Source organism: Dipodomys spectabilis, unplaced genomic scaffold (assembly GCF_019054845.1).
Source record: "Dipodomys spectabilis isolate Male_0828 unplaced genomic scaffold, ASM1905484v1 ptg000581l, whole genome shotgun sequence".
NCBI lineage: Eukaryota > Metazoa > Chordata > Mammalia > Rodentia > Heteromyidae > Dipodomys > Dipodomys spectabilis.
In genome coordinates this window covers 1,227,131-1,238,329 of record NW_024871258.1, presented here as the reverse complement: position 1 = coordinate 1,238,329, position 11,199 = coordinate 1,227,131, and the positions used below count along the sequence as shown (strand labels likewise).

General features: G+C 38.0%; 1 pseudogene; it reads left to right on the top strand.

The window, feature by feature from the left end:
- Window positions 1–10,634: 10,634 nt before the first annotated feature.
- On the top strand, window positions 10,635–10,747 carry LOC122100501 (annotated as a pseudogene).
- Window positions 10,748–11,199: the final 452 nt, after the last annotated feature.

Genomic DNA, 11,199 nt, shown 5'->3' with positions numbered 1-11,199 from the left:
AGGAAAAGTTCAGGGACAGTGACTTGTCCCTGAGTTCAAGCCCCATGACAAAAAAATTAAAAAAAAAAAAGAAAGTAAAGAGAGTTTTCTTGTGATCCAGTGACTCCATTTCTGGGAATATACTCTAAACAACTAAAAGCAAGGTCTGGAAGAGATCTTGCACACTCATATTCATTTTGTATAATACTCAAATATGGAGGCAATCCAGTGGCCATCAACAAATGAATAGCTAAAGCAAATGTGGTTTATACATACAGTGGTATATTATTTCAACTTCAAAAAGAATTATGGGGCTGGGAAGGTGGCTCAGTGGTAGAGCGCTTGCCTTGCATGCATGAGGTTCTGGGTTAGATTCCTCAGCACCACATAAGCAAAAAGAAAAAAGCCAGAAGTGGCGCTGTGGCTCAAGTGGTAGATGCTAGCCTTGAGCTGAAAAGCTGAGGGACAGTGCCCAGGCCCAGAGTTCAGGCCCCACGACCGGACCCCCCCCAAAAAAAAGAATTATGTTGTGACATATCCTATATTATGATTGAACCTTTGGAATACTGCTAAGTGAAATAAGCCAGTCAAAAAAAGATCAAATATTACATGATTCAACTTATAAGAGTAGTTACATAGAACAGTCTAATTGATAGAGACAGGAAGCAAAACTTACTTGATGTATAACTTGAAGCAGAGGAGAGTGGAAAATTGTTTTAATAAATAAAGAATTTGAATCTTGGAGGATGTAAAGAATGTGGACATTGAGATTGTACAATATTGTAAATGTACTTATTACTACTATGTTGTATGCTTAAAATGATTAATAAAACCTGGGAGAGAATTATGAAGGGGTTAAGCATAATCATGGTACATTGTATGCCTATGTGGATATATCAAAATGAAAAATCCACTTATTTAAGTAGGTAATGCTAATATAGTTGAAAAAAGACAATAAATTTTAAGTTAAGTGTGCAAGTTTAAGTCAGAGGGCTTTGCTTCTTCAAAACAGCAATTTAGACATCCAATTTCTCTGTCAACATAGTGTTGATGGGACATCACAATGTACAGTGCCCAGTGAGTAACAAGTGGTTATGTGCCACTCAAAGGGAGTTAAACCACTTCATCTGGGTAGTTATGGATAAAAAGTAATGGTTGGAACTGGTTCCAACATGGTGGGGATGAATGATGCAGCAAAAAATACACACCCTTTTCCCATGAAGCTTTAGGTGCTAACACATGGCTTTTTCTGACTATGGTCTGGGGAGTGTCTCTCTACTTCCCATCCAATCAAAAGTGTTTTCTGTGCTTGTGCTCTGAGAAGGGGCATCCAATAAGGAAAAATTCCATACTCATGCTCTGAGACTAGGAAACCAATTATGAGACACTATGTCTCTTTTCGCTAGGGAGTCTGTTTCACTGCTCTGTTTTTGTTTTGAGGAAGAGACTGTTGCACTGCTCTCTTTTCGCTTTGAAGAAAAACTGCTTTAAAAACTGTTCTGCTCTCTAATTCTTTAATGAAAACAAACCTGATATACAGACAATACTGCTATTCTGAAGATGTTGCGGGGAGGGAAGCCTTGACCTTCAGCTTTGAGACTAGATTTAGAATTTGATAACTTAGGTGCTGTGTTTTCAGATTAATCTGAACCAGGCTAATGTTTGCATTTTCTCAATTCTTCTAACTAGAATCTCTAAAGTATTAGGAAAAAAACAAAACAAACAAACAAATAAAAAACAACAAGAACCTGATATTAGGCTAGCAAAGGCTCCAGAAATTCTCAGATTTCTTCTTTTTTCTTGTATGAATCTAATAAATGAAAAGTTAATGCAGCAAAGTGTTAATTCTCTATAATGTGGTTTATTTTCTTCCTCTTATTCTGAGATAGAAATTGATCTATTCTAAAACCAGAGGCTATGTTTTCTTCACAAGCTAGATCAAGTTCGCTGAATTTTGCTTTCTTAAAAATTGCTTAACTCCTGTAAGAAGGAATTGAAGACTGCTAGGCAGGAGGGATAGAGTGTGAGATGTGGGAAGTGTTCTCATACTCTGCATCTAGAGGGCTAGAAAATATGATGATCTGCTCACTGCCTCAAGCAATTCAGAAAGTGGCTTGCATTTTCTAAAACCTAAATCCAAACTTTCACATTCTCCTTCCCACCAAGAATTCCCCCTCAGGATTCTTCTTACCATAGTGTCTTGGCAGCTTAGAACTGCTTTGCCTCAGAAATGTGGCATCAGAATTGTGCCCTGTGGTCAGCCCAGCAGCTGGTATCTGACTGATTCATCTATGGCTCTGAAATGCTGCAGCTCAATCTGTGCTCTGTGCTCAACGTTCAGTAAGCGTGCTTAAGTCCATAGATATGTGCTTCCAGAAAGCAGACTTTCCTCTTTCTATTAGCAGTAGGAGCACAAGAACAAGACAGGTTCTTTATAATGAAGCAGCCACACATAGCTGTTGGTTTCATAATCACTTGCTGAGGCGAATTTGCCTAAGGGAATCAAGACAATATGCAAATAAGGTGTTTTCACCTGGAAATTCATAAGTTTCCATTCCAAAAAGGAAGCTGCTTATAATAAATTCTTTCTGGGAATAGACTGTGTAGGAGTTAGAATAATCATTTTCTCTGAAAATGATTGATTGAGGGAAACATTGACTAAGCATAATTATCTTCCAAAAAGCTATATAACTAAAGTATTTCTTGTTACTAAAATAGTTCTAAGGACTTGAGGAATAGTTTAACTCATAAAGCACAAGCTGAGTAAGAATTTTCTAACAATTTATGGCCTGGTTGTCCTGGTCTAGTGAATTGCTCTGAAACTATTAACCCCTTTCAAAATAATCAGCTGAGCTTCAAAAGAGCCAATAGAGCAAGATTGTGAACACAACTTGTGATCAATACCAGAAGTAGTAACTCATTAGGGGTATAACCTGGGCAGACTTCCTACTCAGAGTGGTTGCTTCCTGCCAATAACATGCCCTTTAACAGAACTAAACTTTGCCATGCTAAGTTCCTTTCAACTTGGTGGTTTTTCTTGGGATATTGGATTACAGTAGGGGAGTATTCCCAACAATGTGGGGACTAATCCAGGATCCATGTTATGCAAGGGGGATGTAGGGAGACCCTCAGGAGGAGACACATCCTGACTTGTTGAGATAGCTCAAGATTGGGTTAAACACCATCTGTTGTGATAAAGGATGGAAAGTTTATCAGCAATTTCAGGAAAGGGCCCAAGGAAACACCTCAATAAAAAGTAATCTCATGCATAAGCCATGAGAGGAAAAATTGGATTAGAGCATACTACCTGGTTGGTTGGGGATTTTTATGGGCTGAGTGTGTCTTAGGCACAAAGAGAACTTGAGTCTCAATATGTGTTTTCATTCTCTGGCCCAAGAATAAAAATGGGGGAGCTGGAGGAATCCATTGTTGAGAAATCTCCAGTAACGGGAGCATCAAATATGAGAAGGGTGCACAAGAAACTTACAATAGGGAGGTTTAAGTGCACCAAAAACTGAAATCACAAGAGATCTGCTAAAATGGGGAATAAGAATTCTAGGCCTAAGGAACCCAAGGAAAATGATCTAAGGACGTGCTTCTGATAATCCATTGGGAGAATGTTGACAAAGGTCTGAGAACACTATTAAAGAATGGATGATTTTCATTATATGGTTCCATAATGTGCACTTGTCCAAACAAAAACTTGTTATGAATATGTGCTCGCATGTGTGTGTTTTAAATATTATATCCTGAAAGGGGAACTCAAAAAAGTCCTACTCACTAAACTCGCTCAGCTGCCCACTTTGACTCTGAAGCCTGGATTGATCATCTAGCTGATACAAGGATGTATGGCATTGAACCTTAGTTTCAGAAGCAGACTCTCTGGGTAGACTTAAAATTCAAGTCAAAAGCCAGGTGCCAGTGGCTTGCACCTGCAATCGTAGCTACTCAGGATCTGAGAATTAGAGTTAAAAACCAGCCCAGGCAGGAAATTCCTTGACACTCTTATCTCCAATTAACTACCAGCAACTGGAAGTGGTGCTGTGGCTCAAGTAGTAGGGTTTTTGCCTTGAACTCTGGGCCTAGGTGCTGCCCCTGATCCCTTCAGCTCAAGTCTTATGACCAAGAAAATAATGCTTGAGTGAAATGGGTTAAATATTCTGACCACCATTAAGATTCTGTGGCACAGAAACCAGAAAAACACGTGGTCCACTTCCTACTATGATGAACCTCAGATCCCTAAGAGCATGGAGTGCATGATCTGTCAGTCAAACATGGCCTGGAGAAACTTGTAAGACCCTACTGTTGCTGTTTACAAGAGTATGGATCTAAGACAAAAACCCTCTTTTCCCAAGCCAACTATACCCCTTGCTTCTGTAGGTATCGGGAGGGATGATTGGCATATCTGGGAAACTTATCAAGATGCACTGAAATCCAAACCTTGAAGAGATGAGCAGTAATCAGTAAATATAGCCAGGGGAGATGTCTAATGGTATTGTGGAGGACCAGTGTTGTAGACCTTCCTGGAAAACTAGAGTAGAACCTGTACTTTGGTTCAATTGACCATCCCTTTCACCATAGCATTTCATCCACCTGTCCATTCTCAAACATTTTATACTAGTTAGGAGAGACCCCTTCCCTAGAGGGTCATTCGTATTTCCTAATTACTTAGGTGGTTTTCAGGATCCCCCCCCTCCAAAGTTTCCAAAAAGTTCAAAGCCTGAAACCAGACAGCACCTTATGAATAAATTTTATTCTTATGATTAGTATAAATAAAATATTTTGGGGGTTGGGAATATGGCTTTGTTTGTCCAGCATGCATGAAGCCCTGGGTTTTATTCCTCAGAATCACATAAACAGAAAAGGCTGGAAATAGCACTGTGGTTCAACTGGTAGAGTGTAAGCCTTGAGCAAAAGAAGCTCAGGGAGCCCCAGGACTGGCAAAAATAAAATATAGAGTAGAATAAAATAAAAAGAGGTTTGTTAATTATACTAAAAAAAAATTGTAACCCATAAACTAAATGCTCTAGTAGAATGGCATGGGAAAATTAGCTCTAGAAACATTATCTGACAAGGGAAGAGCTTCTGTGGTGATTGGAGACCAAAGCTGCACAAAGACCTTATTTGGTCGGGGAGAAGGGGGAGTCCGGTCATGGAGACTAAACTCTGGGCCTGGGCACTGTCCCTCAGTTCTTCAGCTTTTTTCTTTTTTGCTTATTTGGTGCTGAGGAATCGAACCCAGGGCCTCAGGCATGCAAGGCAAGCACTCTACCACTGAACCACCTTCCCAGCCCCTGCACAAAGACCTTAGAAGGTTTGAACATTGGCAAGTGAGTTAACTAAAAACTCAGATGAAGAGCTGGGAAGGTGGTTTAGCAGTAGAGTGCTTGTCTTGCATGCATGAACCCCTGGGTTCAAAACCTCAGCACCATGTAAGCAGAAAAAGCACTGTGGCTCAAGTGGTAGAGAGCTATCCTTAAGCTGAAGAGCTGAGGGACAGTGTCCCGGCCCAAATTTCAGGCCTCACAACCGACAAATCCAAGAACAAAGAAAAGAAAAAAGAAAAAATAATATGGGCACCGGTGGCTCACACATGTAATCCTAGCTACTCTGAAGGCTAAGATCTGAGGATGGTCATTCAAAGCTAGGCAAGGCAGGTAAATTCTGTGATACTCTTATCACCAATAAACCACTCAGAAAACTGGAAGTGGTGTTGTGGCTCAAGTGGTAGAGGACTAGCCTTGAGCTGAAGAGCTGAGGGACAACACCCATGCAAAGAGTTCAGTTCCAAGACCGACCAAAAAACAAAACAAACAAACAAAAAAAAACAAAGGCAAGCTACACCTAAAGCGTTTTCTACCAAGAGGGAGGAAGGGTTTCTTACCAAGAGGGAAGGAGTTTTGGGCGTTTCTATCTAACAAGAATGCAAGTTTCCCTTTTAGTGGGCAGGGGCATTGCCATCTAGTAATGAGGGTGTTAATGAAAAAATTGGTCAAAATATAATTCAGTTTCATAATGTCCAGATAAATGTCTAATGTTTGACTTGTGAAAACATCCTACTTGGGGAAATCCAAACACTCTTAATGCCCTTAAAGTGATCATGCTTAGTTCCAGGGCCTCAATGGACCCTCTACTTAATCTTATGATATGATTGCAAATTCAATCTTGGAGCAGACACTTTGTGTATGTCTTCCAATTTTGAGTTTACCCAGATTCAAATTGAGACTGAATAAGTGAGGAAATACTAGGGTGATTCTGTCCACATACGGAGTACTGCTATTACTGTGTTGCAGGGAGGCCACACAAGAGGTTCTATTTGTGCTGTCATAGAGCCCAGACCCCATGTGCATGAAATTCATGATAGGTCAGCAAAATGTGATCCGAGACAACTTGGAACACCTTGTTTCTCTTCTCAGAAGCAAGAGTCTATTTCAAAAACCCTTGAAACTGATCAGCTCCATTCTTTCTAGGTCAACTACCTGGGGAAAATTGAACATTTCTGGGAAACTTATCTGGATGTAGTGAAGATGAGCAGTAAGTACAAATCATAGCCAGGGAAAATGTCTGGTGGTATTCCAGGAGACCACTATTGGAGATGTTACTGGCCAACTGGAGTGGAATCTGTGCTTTGGTTCCATTGGCCAATCCATACCTGACCATTCTCAAACACCTTAAATTAAGTAAGAAGAGACTTCTTAGCTAGTGGGTCATTCAAACTTCATATTTGCAAATACAAACTACATATTTACAAATTTCATATTTACTTAGGAGCTTAAAGAGCTTCAAGCTAGAAACCAGAAACAGCAGCTTAAATTAGTTTTATTCTGTTGATCTCCACAATCTATGATCTCCATAATTGAATTATTCCAATAGGTGCTTTTATTTATCAGCTGGATTTGTTTACTGGAAATGCCACCATGTAAAACTAACTAGGAGCCACTGGTAGGATTGAATGGGAAAAATTTGGTCTAAATATAGTACTTGAACAGATAAGATGGTGAAAAGTGAAATGAACCCCACCATAGGGGCACAAGTGTTTTTTCTCTGTTCTTGTTATTGTTTCTAACATATTTATAATGTTCCATCTGATTTTTGTTTCTTTGTATGCTGTCCCCCAAAAAAACAGCATAACCCCTGTTTCCAATGTTTTTGATGTTGGTGCCCTCCATCTTGTATATACACTTCTCTAGTTTGGGGAGGAAAGGGAAAAAACAGAATACTTAAATGGGAATACAGGTTGACCCATTGTAACAATGAGATGCACAAGACACTGTTGAAAAACAAACTTTACAATTCAAGCGGGGTTCGGGGGGAGTGTATAGGGTAGTTTTGAATCTAAGAGGTTAGGGATGGTAGGGGACATATAAAGGAGGAGGTAACAATGCTTGATAGGAAATGTATGCTTTACTTTGCTCATGTAACTAACCCTCTGTACAGTATTTTTAAAATAAATATATAAAAATAAAAGAATAAATATACTTCAAAGGTAATCTGTGTGGTGGTTGGAGGCCAATGATACAGAAAAACTTTTACAAGGATTGAATACTGGAAACAAATTACCTAAAAACTGAAATGATCCTGAGTATAATCCTAAATGCTCAGTTGACTGAATTTTGTGTTTGAAGCCAACCCAGACAGGAAAGATGAGACTTTTATTTCCAATAAAGGTGCAAAAAAAGATACTACTGGAGTTGTGGCTAAAGTGGTAGCCTTGAGTAAAACTGCTCTGGGACAATGCCCACAGCATGAGATCAAACCCAAGACCAGCTCCCAGTCACTTATAAAAAAGGTTGTGTGTCTGTGTGTGGTGGCAGATTCTTTTACAAGTTTGATGATAGAACAAGCATTTCAACAATGAGTCATGGTGTCAATATTTACCTCTTTAGTAATTGTTTTCATAGTAATGTGTGCTTTATCTCTTCTATAACAGGTTTTTTTTCTGTGACTGACTGTAAAACTGCCTTAATCAAACCCTTTTTTAAATCAAAATATCTTATTGGATACTGCTGAATAGGAAAGTCAATGATTATTGTTTGGAAGAAAAGAAACAAAATCAGATGGGAGAATTGTAGAAGTTAAATCTTGAAGTGCTTGACTGATATAAGCACTGCCCTTGTAAAGGTAGTCAAAACCTTACCAATGCTATTTTAGAGAAGTGCTAGGTGCTAGAGGCATGGCAATAGTAGTAGAACAACAACTGGGTAAAAGTTGTTTATTTTTCATATGGCCAGGTGTTCAGATTTGGTTGATTATTAAAGCTTTTGACTAGTTTGAAAGGAGTCAAAAGTTTGAGCCATCATAAAAGATGATACCAAAGCTCAAATTCATGGGAACCAGTGGTGGGCTGCCTATCCAGTGTGCTTATTCAACTTCGACATGCGGCAGCATGCCTTCTGCAGGAGTAAACTTTGCCTTGCTGAGATGGTGTTTGTAGAATACCTTAATTGCCCCCGGTTTTTCCAACACAGATCTTCTGTGCCATTCATGAGGGATCTTAGGAACCCCTCATAGGACACACATCCAGCCGCCCTGTTGAGCCAACCTCCTGGATGGCCTAAACATGCCATCCTTGGTAGCTGATAATGGAACTAGGTATAAAGTTAATCTGCAACATAAGTAAGAGCCACAAACAGGCACCCTCAGAAGCAAGCAACCTCATGCATTGGCCTTGGTAGAAAAAAATGAAACTATGTATCCTGTTTTGGTACTTGTGTCTTTGTAGGGATGGTGTATGAGAGAAGTGTCTTAGATTCAGGCTCTTAAATTCTTTCTGTCTAAGAGTCTTGATCTGCAAATTCATTTGTCCAGCTAGGAAGAGTGAAAAGTTGGAGATGGAGTCATCTCTGAGAAAAATCTCTAATAATGGAGTTGAGAAAAGGGAGGAACAAGAAACACAGACTGAAGGGCAAAGTGTACCAAAAAATCTTACTCCCATTACAGCATGTCTCTGTGATTTAAGAATTGTAAACCTAGGAATCCCAAGAAAATTGGAGCTAAAATGCCTCCCTCATACATTGTAGGGAAAGATATGAAAATATGTGTTAAGGCTGATTTTTATTTTTGAGCACTAATTTTAATGTTCATTTGGTAAACTAAATCCTCTATATTCCTGTCTCTGTGTAAATACCCATCAACATGAAATATAAAGTGATTTTGTTTAAAAAAATGACTCAGAAGAAATTATAAATGCAAAAACAATCTTCACAGAAGCAAACTCTCAGAGATATTTCATGACTTTGACAAGGATAAAGTGGTGAAATTAGTATAAATTTAGAAGTATGACAATGCACAAAAACATAAAAAAGATACTCATATATTTCATTATATAACCCAAAGCAGAAAGCAAATGTTGTTTAGATGATTTTATAAAACTCAGTCTCTCAGGTACTGGGAAGTGGCTCAATGGTAGAGTGCCTGCCTTGCATGCATGAGGCCTTGGGTTTGATTTCTCAGCATCACATAAGCAGAAAAAGATGGAAGTGGTGCTGTGGCTCAAGTGGTATCACTAACCTTGAGCTGAGGGACAGCACCAGGCCCCAGAGTTCAAACCCCATGACCAACAAAATAAAAATAAAAAACAAAACAAATCACAGTCTCTCACTTTTGTGCCCTCAACTCTGTAATAACTCTCCTTGAGCCTAGGGCTAATATTTTAGGTGAGGACATACATTAACACTCTTGAATCAGACTCCACTTGATCATTTTTTAAATACATATTTTGTTCTAAGTTTCCTCTTTATAAATTCACATACACCTATAAAAAATGGTGTGGCCATCCCAGTAACCTTCTCAAAGTACTTCCTAATGACAACTTACAAAAAGTTGTATTATATTACAACAAGGAAAACAATGCTAAAAATAAAGAAAACCAATTATGAAATATTAATGAATAATAAAATAAAAAACAAAACAATTACCAGTGTTTTCAGTATTTGAAGTGTACTACAAATTAGATTTTATTATTGTCATATTTCTTTACATTTAACACTGGCTAAGATTATGATGTTCCACAAGAATTTTATAGGCTATGAGTAGTGTTTAAAGACACCCACTAAGATAACTATTTATAGTTCATCTCATAATTTGTATATGGCTTATATCATCATTTGTTCCTCATTAACATATGAAGTAAGGAAGGCCTACAGTTTTAACAGAAACTGTGTAGTTAACATAGTCAACTCTTTATTCTGCTCCTTTACACAAAGACTTTGCAACTTCTCATTACTAAACTTTCTATAAAATCTGAAATGTACATACTTAGTAGTACTTATCTGCTACCATAAATCTTAAATACTTTATAGAAAAGTATTATGACCTGCCAAACAGTCCCAGTTTTTGGCATATATAAGCAAATTCCCAAAATTAAATATATTGAAAACATTAAAACTTTTAACAAACCTTAACACTTGCTGTAGTGTTCATTATGGCAGGTCCCTTGTATAGAATAATTGAATTCCTCCTCCTACACATCTCTTGAACAACAAATATCTGGAATTATTTTGTTTTTGACATGTCAATCTTGACTTTATTCTTAAATGTGTACTTATGTAAGAAGTACATGGTTCTAAAATTTCACGAAAATTCTTTCAAACTTACTTTTTGTTGAATTGTCTAGTTAAAGAAAATCAATTACAATTTATATATAAAAATGTTCTGTGCACAATTCTGCATCACATACACTAACATTGGAATGATACAGAGAAGATTAGCATGGCCACTGGGCAAGGATGACAGGCAAATTCCTGAAGCATCCCATCGCCCAATATTTTAGGAAATGGAAAGACTTGGAAAAAAAATTATTAATTGAAGTAAGCCAAGTCCAAAGAAACTTAGGTCCCATGGTTTCTCTAATTTTCAATAACTAATGTATGTCTAGGATAAACAGAAAAGGCCAAAAGTTATGTGTATATGACCAGATAAGATTATGTTAAGGGAAATGAAACCCATGTTAGGGACACAAGTGGTTTTTTTTTCTTGCTATTGTTTCTCATGTACTTGTAACGTGCAGTGTGTTTTTTTTTTTGTTTCTTTGTATGTTCGTCCCCCATGCTATAACACCTGTTTTCACTGTATTTGAAGTTGGTGCGCCTACATCTTGTATATACTCTCCTCTAATTTGGTGAGGGGAAGGAAAAAAAAACCAAAATGATTAAATAGGGATACAGGTATACCCATTGTAACAACAAGATGCACAAGACACTATGTTGTAAAGTGAACTTT